The 20,574-nt window shown below is 30.0% G+C and overlaps 1 long non-coding RNA gene across 1 annotated transcript; it reads left to right on the top strand.

Moving 5' to 3' along the window:
• Nucleotides 1-1,669: 1,669 nt before the first annotated feature.
• Nucleotides 1,670-20,306, top strand: LOC146919676 (uncharacterized). Its single transcript, XR_015011580.1, has 2 exons — nt 1,670-1,729; nt 20,088-20,306. It is a non-coding gene; the product is annotated as an uncharacterized LOC146919676 (long non-coding RNA).
• Nucleotides 20,307-20,574: the final 268 nt, after the last annotated feature.

The raw sequence follows: 20,574 nt of genomic DNA, 5'->3' as shown, positions 1-20,574 counted from the left end.
CGTATTTAGTAGTTTATGGCACAAATTAAACAAAAGTTTGTTCAATTGCTTAAATATATATTATTAAATAGTAATGTGAAAGAAAAACAAAATAAAATTATGAAAGAAAAAAAAAACAAACTAAGAGTATGGAAGGAAAAAAAACGTATTTAGTAGTTTATGGCACAAATTTAGCAAAAGTTTGTTCAATTGCTTAAATTTTTTTTAGCAAAAGTTTGTTTAGAAAAACATAGTTAACAAAAACAAAAAAAACATATGGGGATCGGTGTTTATATTGCCAAATAGATAGAGAAAATAGCACTACCAAAAAAATAGAGAAAATAGAAAACAAACTATGATGTCCATCAAACAAAAACAAAATAAGATTACGAAAGAAAAAAACCAAAAAAAACAAACTAAGATTATGGAAGAAAAAAAAAACGTATTTAGTAGTTTATGGCACAAATTTAACAAATGTTTGTTCAATTGCTTAAATATATATTATTAAATAGTAATGTGAAAGAAAAACAAAATAAAATTATGAAAGAAAAAAAAAGAAAAAAAAACAAACTAAGATTATGGAAGAAAAAAAAAACGTATTTAGTAGTTTATGGCACAAATTTAGCAAAAGTTTGTTCAATTTCTTAAATCTTTTTTAGCAAAAGTTTGTTTAGAAAAACATAGTTAACAAAAACAAAAAAACATATGGGGATCGGTGTTTATATTGCCAAATAAATAGAGAAAATAGCACTACCAAAAAAATAGAGAAAATAGAAAACAAACTATGATGTCCATCAAACAAAAAACAAAATAAGATTATGAAAGAAAAAAACCAAAAAAAACAAACTAAGATTATGGAAGAAAAAAAACGTATTTAGTAGTTTATGGCACAAATTTAACAAATGTTTGTTCAATTGCTTAAATATATATTATTAAATAGTAATGTGAAAGAAAAACAAAATAAAATTATGAAAGAAAAAAAAAAAAAAACAAACTAAGATTATGGAAGAAAAAAAAACGTATTTAGTAGTTTATGGCACAAATTTAGCAAAAGTTTAGCAAAAGTTTGTTCAATTGCTTAAATCTTTTTTAGCAAAAGTTTGTTTAGAAAAACATAGCTAACAAAAACAAAAAAACATATGGGGGTCGGTGTTTATATTGCCAAATAAATAGAGAAAATAGCACTACCAAAAAAATAGAGAAAATAGAAAACAAACTATGATGTCCATCAAACAAAAAACAAAATAAGATTATGAAAGAAAAAAACCAAAAAAAACAAACTAAGATTATGGAAGAAAAAAACGTATTTAGTAGTTTATGGCACAAATTTAACAAATGTTTGTTCAATTGCTTAAATATATATTATTAAATAGTAATGTGAAAGAAAAACAAAAATAAAATTATGAAAGAAAAAAAAACAAACTAAGATTATGGAAGAAAAAAAAAACGTATTTAGTAGTTTATGGCACAAATTTAGCAAAAGTTTAGCAAAAGTTTGTTCAATTGCTTAAATCTTTTTTAGCAAAAGTTTGTTTAGAAAAACATAGTTAACAAAAACAAAAAAACATATGGGGGTCGGTGTTTATATTGCCAAATAAATAGAGAAAATAGCACTACCAAAAAAATAGAGAAAATAGAAAACAAAATATGATGTCCATCAAACAAAAAACAAAATAAGATTATGAAAAAAAAAAAAACAAACTAAGATTATGGAAGAAAAAAAAACGTATTTAGTAGTTTATTGCACAAAGTTAGCAAAAGTTTGTTCAATTGCTTAAATATATATTAAATAAATGATAATAATAATGAGATGTCAATATTAAATTTAGCAAAAGTTTGTTCAATTCAATTACTTAAATATATATTAAATATTAAATAATTAAATAACAATAATAATGAGATTTCAATATTAAAATGACATAATTAACCTCAATTTTTGGCTCCAAAAAGTTGTTTAAGACAACTTAAGACCTTTTATAAATAAGATTAAAATGATAAGTGTTTGTGAGTTGGCTTTGCCTTAAATTAAATATGCTTATTGCGTCATATTCGCTTACAATGGATTATGTTGCAGCAACTCGTGCTTGCTGACTAATCTCTGAGTCACTTTGTTGACTTTAGCAACCTTTCTTCTTTTCCATATAGGAGGAGGTGACCTAGCTTCTCTTCTTTCTCTTTTTTTATGAATTTATTTATGAAACATTAGGTCACTTATTCCATTCTCTGTCTTTGTTTTCCCCTCATATCCGTCTACGCATAAACATATTTATTATAACGAACATGTATTTTATTCTTGCACTCAAATATACATAAAATTAAACAAGATATAATGAAGTATTTGATACATTTTCTTCAAATATAGATATTTGAATTTTAAAACATATCAAATTACTTATTGACAAAAAATAATTGAGAATAATGGTTTTTAAACCGTTGATTATATTTATTTTAGTGTTGAATTAATGAAAAACATAATATTTTAAATTGCTTTGTGTGTGGTTGAAGGGAGGAGAAAAAATGTAAAATTATTTTATATTTTTTACTCTTATAATATTTAAGGTCACTTTAAAAATATAAATGTATTTACGTTAGAATTTAAACAAGTATTCTTTCCTTTCTAAATATCTTACTTTTGGAAGAGAGCTAAAATTAACTTGAAAAACTTTTTGCTCCATTTTCCTATATCCTCCAAAAAAAGAAAAAGAACAAGTCCACCAAAAATTAAAACAATAATTTCCTCCCACCATTCCCTTTCAACTAAGCATGTCAAAGAGGTTACAATGGTTTTGAATGTTATGCATGGTTCATTAGTTAACAATGCAATTAATTATGTACTATTGAATAGGCATTAGCTCCTTAGATGTAGTGCATGTTTACTATCCATGGTCCAGGATCACGTGAGACTCTATATCTCCACCTAAAATCTTAAGACACACATTCTCAAACACGAAAAGCAAACACGGATATCCAACGTTTTGTAAAACGCATCAATGATATAATACACCAGATCCAACGTTTTGTAAAACGCATCAATGATATAATACACCAGATTTCACCATTTTGTAATGTCTAAACGACTAACGTCTTTGGAATCCAAGATTGATGAAGCGCGGATCGTAGCAAACCTTAATCAATTTCTGACCAGCTTATTGTCAACGCCTATAAAAGACATCCATCACCACCAACACAAGATACACAACTTCTATCCTTTCAGTACCTCTCACACTTTGATCTCATATTTACTTGAGCATCAAAATACTTATAAGTACCTCCAATTTCAATCTCAACATGAGTTGTTTGATCTCGATCATTTCAATATCAATCACGTAAGTAAGAGCAATAGTCTTTGTTATATCTCTTCCTTTACAATACTAAACAATATGAGATTTTTCAACATATATCACTCACTTCCGTCAACCAACAAAATAGTGTATTTATCTTCATGACACAAACAAACAACTTAAATCATGGTAAAATGTAGGCAATATCCTAAAGATTCCGATCGATGGGTCCATGTACTATCAACATACGTTTGGATTAGCTTGAGTCCAATTTTGATCCATATATAATCAAGATGTTGATGTTATGGTCCCCCATGTTTCTTAATATAAAGTAACTTTCTTGGTCATCTTTCCTCCTCAAATCAATCGACATCTCTGAGTTCATGAACTTCTATTTAATCAAACTATCATACATTTTTTAGAAAATAGATAATTTCTTACCCATTTAAACAAGACTTTAATTACATCTACACTTATTCACATCTTTTTTGGTGGTGTCCGGAGTTCGAACCCCGGACCTTGCATATATTATGCATTGTTCTTATCGACTGAGTTAAACTCACATGGGCACACTTATTCACATCTGATATCACTACATATTTTTTGTCAAAAAAATATCACTACGTTTACACAATTTTTATTAAAGAGATGATATTTGTACATCCATTTTATGATAACTTCTATAACAATTTTCTCTCTCATATTCACATTATATTTTACTTTATCTCTTTATTGCTTTGATTTTCATATCAATAAGATAGTTACCTATTATAATCCCTATTTTTATGGTTCCTAGAAATATTATAAAGTTAACCAAACATATTTTTCCTAAATATGTTGGAATAAAATTCTCATCTTTATATTTCAAGGAATGTTATTCCTAGGAATAAATTTGGTAAACTTGAAACAAACACATCCTAAAGAATTTAACGTTGAAGGTTTTCTAACTTGTACATTAGAGTGTTGACATGATGAGTTTTAAATTTCAAGATTGGGGGTATATGGTCCAAAATATATATATTTTTGGTACAAAACAGGTTTTAGAAATTATGGTAAAAAATGTTTAAATCATTTGGACTTTACGTTATAAAATAAAAAACAGGGATATAGTTAAATTTGAATTAATTAAAGCGATACAATTGATTATTTTGCAACTTTATCTCGGAACGTTGCTCAAAAAAAAAAACAAATAACTTTATCTCGGAACGAACTTAAATTTTGTACCTTAAAGTTCCAATGTTAAATTTTTAGTTTACACATCAAATATTCATTTTATTTTGCTCGTAAATCATTTGGTCTTCATTGTTTTACACTACGCAACACTTCTATTTTAAACAATCCTATGTAAGTTCAACTTAATTACTCCACTTATAACTTGCTTACATATGTGTTTCGAGTCTTTTTTAAAAAATAAAACTTAAATGCACTTTTAATCTAATATTTTTTTCGTTTTTTGGAGGGTGGGCAAGAAGGATGGGATGGTGGAAAAAGAGATTATCTGAAAATAAATAGACGAAGAAGCCCAATCTACATTGTTTTGAAGAGGCCCATCTTCATCTTCATCATTTGAATCCTTCTCTTTACCCAGCAGATTTTGCTCATTGCCAACTGATTTGACCATATTGCCCCTACGTGAGTTAACTCACGTTAGTGTAAATAACAGAATTCAAATTTAATAAGCGATTTTAATGTAGAAGGAATGTATTCAAATTTTAATAAGCAAATTTATTCAAGTCATTGCATAAGAAAGGAATGAATAAAAACATCTTACTTTATTACAAGGCATTACATTTAAGTATCTCATTCGTCTCTTAACTCAATTGGGTTGTTCTCGACAATCCCTGGAGCACTTGCTTTTGGTTGAGGATCGAAATAATATGTCTTTCCGCTCCTCCTCGGCCTTGAATGGTTGTACACCAGCACCTTCGAATCGCTTTTTTTAACGGAACCATCGCATTCGATTTTGTGCCATGTCACAGTCGATTTTTCTTTCATCTTCTCACCCTCCTTTTTTAATTGAGCAGCATCGCTTTGTTTCTGAGACATATCTACAGAATACAAATGTCGGATAAGGAAGAGGAGGAGAGAGTGAGAAGGAGAGAATGTGAGCAATGGTGAAGGTTGGAAGAATATTTATAGGGGAAATGCAAGTCTAGGTTGTATCTAACCATTATGGTGGGTCAAAAACGTGTAAAAAACGTGGTAAACCATCTGACCACCGTCCAAACCGTCCAAAAAACAGGACAAATGTGGTGCAGCAGGTGCGCGTGAGTTAACTCACGCCACAGGCCAGAGGAGCGTGAGTTAACTCACGAAAAGAATTTTTACTAGCGGGACTTAACTCACGATGCGTGTGTTAACTCGCGCTGCACGTAGTTATAAGGCCATACACATAACCTCATTTCCTCATTTCCAATCTCAAATCTCTCTCAAATTACTCAAATCCGAAATTCCTTCAATTTCAAACCAAACAACACTCCAATAACAAGAATAAGTAAGTTTTCACTTAAATTATGTTGGTATGATAGATTTTTTCACTTAAATTATAATTTTTTAGGTTTAGTGTTTTGTTAAAAATTTTATTTTTTTTGCAAGAAATGATACAATGTTACATGTAAATGATTTATAATGCTTAATTGTTTAGATGTTTAGAGGTTTGCATGTTTATGTTAGATTTTTTACACTTAGATTAGATTTTTTTTAGTTTTAGGGTTTAGTATAAATTTTGATTTTTTTGGCAAGAAATGATACAATGTTACATGTAAATCACTTATATTGCTTAATAGTTTAGATGTTTGCATGTTTATGTTGTAGTTATCATTTTTAAGATTTATGTATATAATTTGCACTCCAAGTGTTTGATGAAATGTTTGAATGAGTTTTTTATTGATTATTTTTAATTTCTTATTGTGTAGATTTGAAGCAATGACAGATATGTTCGACGTTCATGCACAATTCAATGGTGGAGAACCTCTGAGGTTGAAGTTTCCGCACCTTGGTGTCATGTTAAGAGGTATCAAGGATCAACTGAATGAATTCAACCAAGGAGTCAACCCCGGAGACACAAGGAGGGTGGAATACGTTCGGTATAAACATCCAACGCTCGACGATGGAAGAATATCATTCAGTTAGGTGGAATTAACGAACGACGATAACGTGAGGAGCATGTTTTGGGAGCACAACATGTTCCAGTGGATCGATATGCGTGTAACGTTGCTGAGATCAAATGAAGATATTATCAACAATTTGATTCCGCCAGAAGATCGTGATTAGGTAGGAAATGCACCTTCCAACTACAACAATTGTCTTACCTCTGAAATGGGGTAATTCAAACTTGCCAAACGATAGTTCCCAAACATTCACCCGAAAGTCCTATTGTTCCTTTCAAAAGATTAAATTATTGTTAGCTTGGTTTAAATGAAGGTATTGAAGTGTCAAGGAATGCACCTCGTTCTTTTGACACTTGAATACCATCATTTAAACCAAGCCTAACAAGAATTTAATCTTTTGAATGGAACAATAGAACTTCCGGGTGAATGCTTGAGAGTTGTTGTTTGGCCAGTTTGAATTTACCCCATTTCAGAGGTAAGACAATTGTTGTAGTTGAAAGGCTCTACCTGAATGTAATGTAATGTAATGATAGACCATATTTAGGAAATTTATGTAACGTAACATAATGTAACTTTTATTCGAATTTATTTAATACGCAATTTTTATTCAAATTTATTTAATAGGCAATTTTTATTTGAGAAATAGCGAATAGGAGGAGTGTGTTCATAGGTGATTTAAGGTAACATAACACGTAATGAGGTCAAAAAAAGTTTAAAAAAAACGTGTAAAAACCATTTACAATGCATTAAAATGCATGAACATTTATTAAAAAAAATGCATGAACAACCGGCCACAGCAGCGTGAGTTAACTCAGTTTAAAAGACAAGTAAAAATGGAAAAGTTGGGTCAAAAAATGGGGTATGATAGAAATCATTTGATATGTTAATGAGATACATCAAAATTAATGTTTTATGAACTTTGTGTAAAACGGGTTAATTATGATGCATCTCATTGATATATCAAATGACTAACGATTGAAGTCAACTTTTATAGATATGATTTATGTTATAATATCTTGTAATCCAACGGTCAGATTTGTAGTCCAACAGTTATCAAATCGTTGTCAAATTCTGGCATCGGAGCAACCAATGGCAACATTCTGATTCTAGCATCATATCTCAGCTGACCGACTCACTAGGTCAACTCAAACATCAAAATTAACGTTTTATGAACTTTGTGTAAAACGAGTTAATTATGATGTATCTCATTGATATATCAAATGACTAACGATTAAAGTCAATGAGCTTTCGTTGTACTTGTTTCGTTGTCAAACTTTATGAGTTTACCACAGTAAATACATTTTGCTTTCTTTTTCCACCTCTGAATCAACTCTAAAGCGATCTAATGCTTCCGAATGATTCTTGCGTACCCGAGAGAGGGGTTAACGAGTTGGTTATGTTTGAGACAAAGGAGTAGGAGTATAAACCTCATGTTCTGATGTTTTAGAGACTGGAAAGTCAAGAACATCAATCACTGCAACATTTAACCAAATTATTCATGAGACTCCTAATCTAACAACTTAAACATTAAACAGTTCTTTTGGTTTGTGATTTGGTTGAGGTTAACTAATTATTTTGAACACCCCTACATGCAAGTTACTTTTAAGTTTTAACATATTCTATCTCCTCTAATAATGTCTTCGACATGTTGCATGGGAGCATGCTTGTTGCTATGAAGCAATGTGAAGACAAATTACTGTGCAAAATCGAAGCTTTGGATGATATAATTGCTTATTGTGAAATGATAAAGAAAACATGTCTTCATGAATTTTCAAGTCCCCTTAATGAATATAAAATTCAGTTTTAAATAGTTTTTTTTAACCGACTTTAGTAATATGTGTAATATTTTTATTTTATTCTGTATTGTTTTATAGTTTATGATAACTCTTAAAAGTTTATATTATCAAAATTAAAGAAAAAAAATATGCATTACAAGTTTGATTATATTAAATTATACTACAACCTTTATTAAAGTAGGTAAATATAGATTTTAACCCAAGAAGGACAGAGAATCTAACTTAGCGTGTGTTTGATTGTGCGATGGATAAAATTGATTTTGATTAAAAGTGAGTTGAGTGAAAAGTGATTTATGTTTGGATACCTTTACTATAGAAGTGATTTACATGAAAAATGTTGTTTGGCTATTTTGTGTCAAAATTGATTTTGGTTGTGTAAATAACCAAAATGTTTTTTTTATATGTGTGCATTTAAAATATATTTCATTTAATTTTCTTTTACAAATTTCATTTCCATTTTAGTTAGTTACGCAATTTTAGGTTTCATTATTAAATTTATACAATTTAATACAAAAAGCTTTCTTCCAAAAATAGATTATTAAAAAAAACTATCGGTAACTAGTAAGATTCGTATTTACTTTATCTATCATGTGACATCAATAAACTTGATGTTAGCCAACGCATAAGCTACCAAGAGTAACTTTGAGTAGAATCGATTTTAAAAATGAGCAATCACGTTGTTAACTGATTGTCAAACATTGTTTTAATACCACCAAATCACGTTTAAAGGTGATAACATGCGTTCATGGTTCTAAAGGCAAAACCAAACAGGGGCTTAATTTTCTCTTAGAAGAGAGAAATAGTATTTTAAAGAGTAAAGAGTAGTGTAATTTAAACATCTCTTGAGGTTGAAGAAAACTGTATATTTTACATTTTATCATAGATATCCTAGTAGACAAATAAAGAGATCAAACATTATAATTATTATTGATCAATTTTTATTTACTAACTTGGTTATAATATAAACGAAATTGAGAGGAAAATTTATAAGTTTATATGAGATTGACGATGAAAATAAGAGAAAAATATATATATTTTTTTTAAAATCAAAAAGCATCTTAAACATCAACAACTTAACAAGAAACAATAAAATGAAAACAAAAACGTGAGGTGCTAAAAAACGAACCGAACTAAACCTAAAGCATTTGAACCTTGTTGAGTTCCTCTATGGCCTTCATCATCCTTCCCCGCTCCAAATCAACAGAGAGAGATTTTGCTTCCTCCAAAGTCATCTAGTTCTCGTGATAATCTCTGATCAAAGTAAGTTCATCAAGCCTCCTGGCTGATTGCTCCCTAGTCCTTTCCAACTTGGCTATCTCACCTACAGACACTCTAATGCAGTCTTCGACACTGGTCTCCAAGGCATCTATCCAAACCCCTCCGAACTGATAGTCCTTTAACATATGGATAGAGTGAAGTACGGACTCTAAATTGTAAATGTTGAGAACGAATCCATCAGCCTTGTCCAAGGCTTTCAAAAGCTGAAGGAGATAAAGGAAACAGCCGGCTGCAGGACCATCGGAACCCATGGTTCGGTGGGGGTAGAAAAATTCGCCACTTTTGGAACTCAGAAACTCTAGGGTCTTTTTGACATCTTCCGTGTTTTTTTTACAACACTTTCCAGTAAATCAAGAGGAGGAAGGGGTGGAAGATTAGCCTCGATAGTTGCTCCCACCTCGAACACCAACGGAACTCTGTCGCGGCGGCGAGCAGGAGACACCTGAACTTCAGCGGATTCCTTACCATTCCGACGACGTTTTAGACGAGAAACAACACCATCAGAGATGGTAGCTTTTAAGGATGTTCTTCGTTGAAAGTTTCTTTTCTAAAAGTGCTGAAACTGCTCCCAAATGGAACGAGCCAATCTCACAAGCTTCATTTCACGGCGAGGAGGATCACGTGAAGCTTCGTCGGAGCCGATCAAATAAGAGAAAAATATTGAAATATAGTTTATAAGAACTATTTACAATTGTGCCACACAATGTTTTCAACCTGAAATTACATATATTTAAGCATTTTAAACATTTAAAACATACAAGAATTAAAAGACAATCAATTATACACTGGTACTATTATTTTCAGGACTTTCTTGTTTCATATTTTTAATTTATACAACTTTTGCACATTTGTATTTAATTTTAATTGAAATGCTATGATAGATAAAAACTCATAGTTAGAATCCTCTTAGCAGTATCTTAAAGGAATATAGAAATAAGTGGAGTATAAATCAGACAATATAATATTGCAAAAAACTTTTTTAAGAAACGTTATAAAAATAAACATACTTGGTTGGTGGGAAACCACCAGAAAGACCAATGACTATGTAGTTAACATTTTGTTTAGCTATCTGAACTCAAAATTGTTGTTATGTTATGTTAAATTAAAATAGTTTATATTATAACAAAAATAAAATGAAATAAATCATTGTACACAAAATTGTTGTTATGTTAAATTAAAATAGTTTATATTATAACAAATATAAAATGAAATAAATCATTATTACAGGTAGGTACCTCATTGCGAAGTTGAAATGCCAAATAAGCCGGAAGCTTCATCTCATTCTTTCGACTGATTTTGATTTGATCATCTTGAATTTTATGATGTATATTACTATACCTAATATAGGCGGTTGAACTTTCAACCCTAATTTATATAACACAATGCAGTCATTCTGGTCCCTACATCTAAACCCATGGTTTTTGCAGGGTAAGATTTAACAACATACCGAAATAAAATAGCAGGATCCACGAACTTCGTTAATCAACAACGAGGATTATTGTTAAGCATTTGCACCTTGTTAATTGCGAGGGTAAATAATTTGAAGTTTTACGTATAACGTTATTTAAAAATGATAAAATATTTCACACATCACTACCCTTGTTCAGCTCCACCATTAACCACATCAATAAGAAGAAAAATAAGCTATCCTCGACTGAAGGTCAACCATTCACACAATCAATGTCGAGCAGTGAAACTTATATAGCTTACTTGTCGCTTGTCATTAGTGTCTTAAGTCTTCTGTCTCATGTACTTTCTAAATCAGTCAAAAAGTGTAGATGAACAAGAAATCTATAAATTGCTGGAATAAATAATTCTCGAAGAAACAGACTTTCCACCGTCGTGGATATGTTCAATGTTCATTGTTAACTTATATATATGTGTGTGTGTGTGTGTGTGTGTGTGTGTGTGTGTGTGTGTGTATATATATATATATTGCTTGTTATATCTTGTTTTGCGATTAAATCTCATATTTTTAATTTTTTCTTGTTGCAACGTTACATTCAAAAAGAAACAAAATGAAATGAGTTGGGTGGTTCAAGTATGTTGTGCAACTATTTTTTTCGATCTTGTATTGCTTATGACGATTAAATCTCATATTTTCAATTTTTTCTTGTTGCAGTGTTACATTCAAAAAGAAACAAAATGAAATGAGTTGGGTGGTTCAAGTATGTTGTGCAACTATTTCTTTTTCGATTGAAACCAATGTTAAACTTCAAATTTTCATGTTATGAAGTTCTATATGTTGACAAAGCAAATTATTGAAAGAGAAATATTATCCGATGGAAAAATGTTTGCTATACTTTTTTATGTCTCACACTCTCAATAGAATACATCAAAATGAGTATAAAAATTGGGTATATGATCAGGTTAAGACAGTATTGTTTCAGGACAAAAAATGGGAACGATTGAGTATGCCTCTCTCAACCTCTTTCTCTCCCTCTCTCCATGCATAGATGTTTGTTTCTTAAGATATTTTCATAAACTTCGTATAAAAAACGAAGTTTAACTTTGCAAACTACAATATTATGAAGGACTAAAATTACCGTTAAAATTTTATAGAGACTAAACTTAAAAACTCGCGATTTAGTAAGAACTAAAAACATATTCAACCCATATAAATAATAGATAGAATACAGTAATATGACTAGCCATATTTATCATTTGACATGAATTGTTAAATAACCAGTTTAGCTTGAAACATCATGTGTTTTTTAACTCTACTATACTCATGCAAAATACCAATCATTTCAATGTTGTTTTTGTTAATTGCAAATATTTTGTATTTGATGTTAATTACATTATTATTTGATATGATCATATTTTTTTTAGAGTGTAAATTTAATGGTTGACTTGTGTTCTAGTTTACACACCAAGATGTAGAGTTACAATAGTTAGGACTTTGCAAGATGGTTGAAGACTTAATATATATATATATATATTGCTTGTTATATCTTGTTTTGTTTATGACGATTAAATCTCATATTTTCAATTTTTTCTTGTTGCAACGTTACATTCAAAATGAAATGAGTTAGGTGGTTCAAGTATGTTGTGCAACTATTTCTTTTTCGATTGAAACCAATGTTAAACTTCAAGTTTTCATGTTATGAAGTTCTCTATGTTGACAAAGCAAATTATTGAATGAGAAATATTATCCGATGGAAAAATGTTCGCTATGCTTTTTTATGTCCCACACTCTCGATAGAATATATCAAAATGAGTATAAAAATCGGGTCTATGATCAGGTTAAAACGGTATTGTTTCCGGACAAAAAATGGGAACGAGTGAGTATGCCTCTCTCACCCTCTTTCTCTCCCTCTCTCCATGCATAGATGTTTGTTTCTTAAGATATTTTCATAAACTTCGTATAAAAAACGAAGTTTAACTTTGCAACTACAATATTATAAAGGACTAAAATTAGTATTAAAATTTTATAGAGACTATACTTAAAAACTCGCGATTTTGAAAGAACTAAAAACATATTCAACCCATATAAATAATAGATAGAATACAGTAATATGACTTGCCATATTTATCATTTGACATGAATTGCTAAATAACCAGTTTAGCTTGAAACATCATGTGTTTTTTAACTCTACTATACTCATGTAAAATACCAATCATTTCAATGTTGTTTTTGTTGATTGCAAATATGTTGTATTTGATGTTAATTACATTATTATTTGATATGATCATATTTTTTTTATAGTGTAAATTTAATGGTTGACTTGTGTTCTAGTTTACACACCAAGATGTAGAGTTATAATAGTTAGGACTTTGCAAGATGGTTGAAGAATTAATAAGGTTATATATATTTTTTTAAAGCATGCTTAATTAATTATCATTACTAATGATACACGATAGTCATTACATGGTGATGGAGTACATTACATAAAACACCCTAAACTTAACATTTTCTGACATACATAAAAAGAGAACACACATTAAACACTTAAAAACACACACTAAAAAACTTAAAATGCTTGCTTTTTCTGGGCTGCGATTTTGCATCACCTCACTCACTATCTTTGCCAGCAGAAGCAGCCGCGGCCGCCTTCAACTCAGCCCTTCTTGCAACGAGACCTTCATGTTTGTTTCGAAATCCTCCAAACTTTTGTCTCTCAACAAGGAGACGCTGAGTTTTCTGGAAATGCGTTGATGGATTCTCCAGTTCTGGTTCAAGAGTAAGTATCAGCTTCACTTTAACTTCAATCTTAGTATCCAACTCTATGATGATTTGAATTTGCAAATTTCGTGTTGCCATTTTTTTCTTTTTAAATTTTCAGTTAAATTTGGAGATGACAATTGCAAATGTTTATTTCCATCTTAGTAAGGTTATATATATATATATATATATATATATATATATATATATATATATATATATTGCTTGTTATATCTTGTTTTGTTTATGACGATTAAATCTCATATTTTCAATTTTTTCTTGTTGCAACGTTACATTCAAAATGAAATGAGTTAGGTGGTTCAAATATGTTGTGCAACTATTTATTTTTCGATTGAAACCAATGTTAAACTTCAAGTTTTCATGTTATGAAGTTCTCTATGTTGACAAAGAAAATTATTGAATGAGAAATATTATCCGATGGAAAAATGTTCGCTATGCTTTTTTATGTCCCACACTCTCGATAGAATATATTAAAATGAGTATAAAAATCGGGTCTATGATCAGGTTAAAACGGTATTGTTTCCGGACAAAAAATGGGAACGAGTGAGTATGCCTCTCTCACCCTCTTTCTCTCCCTCTCTCCATGCATAGATGTTTGTTTCTTAAGATATTTTCATAAACTTCGTATAAAAAATGAAGTTTAACTTTGCAACTACAATATTATAAAGGACTAAAATTACCATTAAAATTTTATAGAGACTAAACTTAAAAACTCGCGATTTTGTAAGAACTAAAAACATATTCAACCCATATAAATAATAGATAGAATACAGTAATATGACTTGCCATATTTATCATTTGACATGAATTGCTAAATAACCAGTTTAGCTTGAAACATCATGTGTTTTTGAACTCTACTATACTCATGTAAAATACCAATCATTTCAATGTTGTTTTTGTTGATTGCAAATATTTTGTATTTGATGTTAATTACATTATTATTTGATATGATCAGATTTTTTTTATAGTGTAAATTTAATGGTTGACTTGTGTTCTAGTTTACACACCAAGATGTAGAGTTACAATAGTTAGGACTTTGCAAGATGGTTGAAGAATTAATAAGGTTATATATATTTTTTTAAAGCAAGCTTAATTCATTATCATTACTAATGATACACGATAGTCATTACATTGTGATGGAGTACATTACATAAAACACGCTAAACTTAACATTTTCTGACATACATAAAAAGAGAACACACATTAAACACTTAAAAACACACACTAAAAAACTTAAAATGCTTCCTTTTTCTGGGCTGCGATTTTGCATCACCTCACTCACTATCGTTGCCAGCAGAAGCAGCCGCGGCCGCCTTCAACTCAGCCCTTCTTGCAACGAGACCTTCATGTTTGTTTCAAAATCCTCCAAACTTTTGTCTCTCAACATGGAGACGCTGAGTTTTCTGGAAATGCGTTGATGGATTCTCCAGTTCTGGTTCAAGAGTAAGTATCAGCTCCACTTTAACTTCAATCTTAGTATCCAACTCTATGATGATTTGAATTTGCAAATTTCGTGCTGCCATTTTTTTTTTTAAATTTTCAGTTAAATTTGGAGATGACAATTGCAAATGTTTATTTCCATCTTAGTAAGGTTATATATATATATATATATATATATATATATATATATATATATATATTGCTTGTTATATCTTGTTTTGTTTATGACGATTAAATCTCATATTTTCAATTTTTTCTTGTTGCAACGTTACATTCAAAATGAAATGAGTTAGGTGGTTCAAATATGTTGTGCAACTATTTATTTTTCGATTGAAACCAATGTTAAACTTCAAGTTTTCATGTTATGAAGTTCTCTATGTTGACAAAGAAAATTATTGAATGAGAAATATTATCCGATGGAAAAATGTTCGCTATGCTTTTTTTATGTCCCACACTCTCGATAGAATATATCAAAATGAGTATAAAAATCGGGTCTATGATCAGGTTAAAACGGTATTGTTTCCGGACAAAAAATGGGAACGAGTGAGTATGCCTCTCTCACCCTCTTTCTCTCCCTCTCTCCATGCATAGATGTTTGTTTCTTAAGATATTTTCATAAACTTCGTATAAAAAACGAAGTTTAACTTTGCAACTACAATATTATAAAGGACTAAAATTAGTATTAAAATTTTATAGAGACTATACTTAAAAACTCGCGATTTTGAAAGAACTAAAAACATATTCAACCCATATAAATAATAGATAGAATACAGTAATATGACTTGCCATATTTATCATTTGACATGAATTGCTAAATAACCAGTTTAGCTTGAAACATCATGTGTTTTTTAACTCTACTATACTCATGTAAAATACCAATCATTTCAATGTTGTTTTTGTTGATTGCAAATATGTTGTATTTGATGTTAATTACATTATTATTTGATATGATCATTTTTTTTTATAGTGTAAATTTAATGGTTGACTTGTGTTCTAGTTTACACACCAAGATGTAGAGTTATAATAGTTAGGACTTTGCAAGATGGTTGAAGAATTAATAAGGTTATATATATTTTTTTAAAGCATGCTTAATTAATTATCATTACTAATGATACACGATAGTCATTACATGGTGATGGAGTACATTACATAAAACACACTAAACTTAACATTTTCTGACATACATAAAAAGAGAACACACATTAAACACTTAAAAACACACACTAAAAAACTTAAAATGCTTACTTTTTCTGGGCTGCGATTTTGTATCACCTCACTCACCATCATTGCCAGCAGAAGCAGCCGCGGCCGCCTCCAACTCAGCCCTTCTTGCAACGAGACCTTCACGTTTGTTCCGAAATCCTCCCAACTTTTGTCTCTCAACAAGGAGACGCTGAGTTTTCTGGAAATGCGTTGATGGATTCTCCAGTTCTGGTTCAAGAGTAAGTATCCGCTCCACTTTAGCTTCAATCTTAGTATCCAACTCTATGATGATTTGAATTTGCAAATTTTGTGCTGCCATTTTTTTCTTTTTAAATTTTCAGTTAAATTTGGAGATGACAATTGCAAATGTTTATTTCCATCTTAATAAGGTTATATATATACTAGTATTTAGACCCGTGCGATGCACGGGAGGTTAGATATGACATTGATTAATAAATAAGGTAATCGTAAATAAAACAATAATAGTTGTAAGTGAGCATGAATTAACGTGTCCAAAATAAAACCAATAAAAACCTGAAGTAATTTAGAATTCTCGTTATCACATTGGATAGACAAATAAAAATAACCAAATGCAACTACTAATATAAGTTTGTCTTGAGTAATAATATACAAATTTGTAGATAATAAAGACGTATCAATTCTCAACAATTGAATCGGTAAAACTCAGTTTTGTGTCCATGACTTTTGCTGATTCCAAATCAAAAATTCATCATAAAGATGATGATCAACCTGGCATGAAATAAAATAAATTTGTATGATTATACACGATTATTTTAAATGGCATAAGGTATAAAGAGAAATACAAATTACATAACCACATAAAAAAGTATAAGAAAAATGCATAACATATTGTTAATTTGTGAAACAAATTTAGTTGATAATTTTTGACTTTTTTGTCAACAACAAAATACTAAATATTATTTTTTACACACGCGTGTGCGCCCACACACACGCTCGTGCGCGCGCGCGCGCGCGCGCACACACACACACACACACACACACACATATATATATATATATATATATATATATATATAGTTCGAAAGAAAGGCATTATTTTAAATAAAAGTGCTTTGAAAAACATAGCTAGATGCACGCAACAATAAACAAATAAAAAATATATACGAATATGTATATGTGTAAATTACCTATCTTAAATTCTGAAAGACTTCTTTGTAGACAACATTATTAGTTTTGTTGGAGACACGTCCTTCGTCATCGCAAATCAGCATCATCAGCCCAGCACGTGAAGTAACGCGTGAAAGAGCAACATATAACTGTCCGTGTCAAAATATGGGTTTTAGAAGATATATTCCAATATTTATAAGAGATTGTCCTTGGCTCTTATTGATAGTCATCGCAAATGAGACCATAATAGGAAACTGTTTACGTTGAAACGTGAAAGGAAGTTTTGTATCAGATGGAGATGGAGACAAAGTCAATCATGGGATATATACCTTTTGTCCAATATTGTTCCCTGATATTATCTTTGCCTCAAGTACAAAATTCCCCATTTGCATAATTATAAGGCGCGTACCATTGCATAATCCTAACGGTTGATCAATATTTCTCAATAACATAATTGGAACTCCAACCTGGAGATTTAACTCATGGTTTGGCAAACCTGAAGATTTGACGGTGTTCAAAAATTCTGGAGTGAGAATCTGATCAGGACCATTAATATTTTCATCCTGTGTAGACGGACTATCAACACTTAAGTATGTTTTTTTCTCACCAGGAATCATCGATAAAATGTAATTGTTCAGTGAATCATCAATATCATTGGTAGGTGCTAAAATTGCCCTATCTTGAAAAAATGAAATATCACTCATATTCTCCAAAAGTGATGGATATGTGCTATTAACAATTGAAGAAATTAGGTCACCTGAGTTCTTGATCAACATGTCATCTGGTATTTCAATTTTAGCTTCCCCATCATTGTTGTCTCTAATATTTCCATCTCCAACATTTAAAATCCAGTCAGAGAACTCTTTGAGTTCATTGACATCAGAACATGAAGATCCAGTTTGAAGCCTCATGTTTTTGGTTAATTTTAGGACTCGCCAATGTTTCCAAAGGCGCGATGAATTAATGCTAGCATCAACAACATCATGTCTTGGTGCTCTTGGAATGACCGGAAGAATTTGCCTGAAATCACCACCCAAGACAACCACTTTTCCTCCAAAAGGAATATCCGTACTTCTAGGATTAGAGACACGAAGTATATCCCTAAAAGTCTTATCAACTGCTTCAAAGCAATGCCTATGAAGCATCGGAGCTTCATCCCAAATAATAAGTTTTGACTCAACGATTAGTTGCGCTAAAGGATCCTCTGGCTTGATAGGGCAAGTCGAATTCTCGAATATTTGTATGAGTATGCCAAATCTAGAATGTGTTGTCCTGCCACCTAGAATAAGTAATGCTGCTATCCCACTTGATGCTATCGTCAAAACAATTTCTCCTCTGGATCTAATTGCTGCAGATATCGCTCTCCAAATGAAGGTTTTATCGGTTCCTCCATACATCAATGAAGAAAAAAACCACCGATGTTCGCATCCACAGAACTCATGATTGTGTCGTATATGCTCCTTTGTTCTTCAGTCATTCTGGAAGTTAATTTTTTGTGCTCCAGAATTAGATCACGATGATTATAGTTAAGCTCGTTAGAAATAAGTTGATTGTAAGATTCAGGATTCAAAGGCATGTTCACTTGAGGCATGGTTTCAAAAAAAATTAGACTTTTGTTCCTTCTCCGCAACAATTTTTCTATCTTCACCAAAGTTAAATTTTTCAATTCATCTTCAGTCAAAACCAAATCTGTTATATAAAGTAAAAACATAAGTTAAAGATGATAATAGTAAAATTCAATATTATAAACAATGAAGCAAAAGAAATAATGAGAATTGAATATACCTGGAATTTTCAGGTGTCTTCGTTGCCTATATAAAATGTCATCACTTAAATACTTTCAGGTATTTATCCAAACATAATCTGGACTTGGAATTTCATTTGACAGCAATAAAGTTGTAAATAAGATCCTTAGAAAACTACTTGTGCCCCACTGAGCTGCTTCTTTAATTACATCAATCTGCTCTTTGTCATCAAACAAAAAACAAATAAGATTGTGAAAGAAAAAAAAGCAAAAAAAACAAACTAAGATTATGGAAGAAAAAAACGTATTTAGTAGTTTATGGCACAAATTTAACAAAAGTTTGTTCAATTGCTTAAATATATATTATTAAATAGTAATGTGAAAGAAAAACAAAACAAAATTATGAAAGAAAAAAAAAGAAAAAAAAACAAACTAAGAGTATGGAAGGAAAAAAAAAGTATTTAGTAGTTTATGGCACAAACTTAGCAAAAGTTTGTTCAATTGCTTAAATTTTTTTTAGCAAAAGTTTGTTTAGAAAAACATAGTTAACAAAAAGAAAAAAACATATGGGGATCGGTGTTTATATTGCCAAATAAATAGAGAAAATAGCACTACCAAAAAAATAGAGAAAATAGAAAACAAACTATGATGTCAATCAAACAAAAAACAAAATAAGATTATGAAAGAAAAAAAAACAAAAAAAACAAACTAAGATTATGGAAGAAAAAAACGTATTTAGTAGTTTATGGCACAAATTTAACAAATGTTTGTTCAATTGCTTAAATATATATTATTAAATAGTAATGTGAAAGAGAAACAAAATAAAATTATGTAAGAAAAAAAAAAGAAAAAAAAACAAACTAAGATTATGGAAGAAAAAAAAAACGTATTTAGTAGTTTATGGCACAAATTTAGCAAAAGTTTAGCAAAAGTTTGTTCAATTGCTTAAATCTTTTTTAGCAAAAGTTTGTTTAGAAAAACATAGTTAACAAAAACAAAAAAACATATGGGGGTCGGTGTTTATATTGCCAAATAAATAGAGAAAATAGCACTACCAAAAAAATAGAGAAAATAGAAAACAAACTATGATGTCCATCAAACAAAAAACAAAATAAGATTATGAAAGAAAAAAAAAACAAACTAAGATTATGGAAGAAAAAAAAAACGTATTTAGTAGTTTATGGCACAAATTTAGCAAAAGTTTGTTCAATTGCTTAAATATATATTAAATAAATGATAATAATAATGAGATGTCAATATTAAATTTAGCAAAAGTTTGTTCAATTCAATTGCTTAAATATATATTAAATATTAAATAATAATAATAATAATAATAATAATAATAATAATAATAATAATAATAATAATGAGATTTCAATATTAAAATGACAAAATTAACCTCAATTTT

The sequence above is a fragment of the Medicago sativa genome, chromosome 5, assembly GCF_051527215.1.
Source record: "Medicago sativa cultivar Bolivia chromosome 5, Bolivia_mono, whole genome shotgun sequence".
Taxonomy (NCBI): Eukaryota; Viridiplantae; Streptophyta; class Magnoliopsida; order Fabales; family Fabaceae; genus Medicago; species Medicago sativa.
Note: the sequence above shows the minus strand (reverse complement) of the source record. Positions and strands in the feature narration are given on the sequence as shown.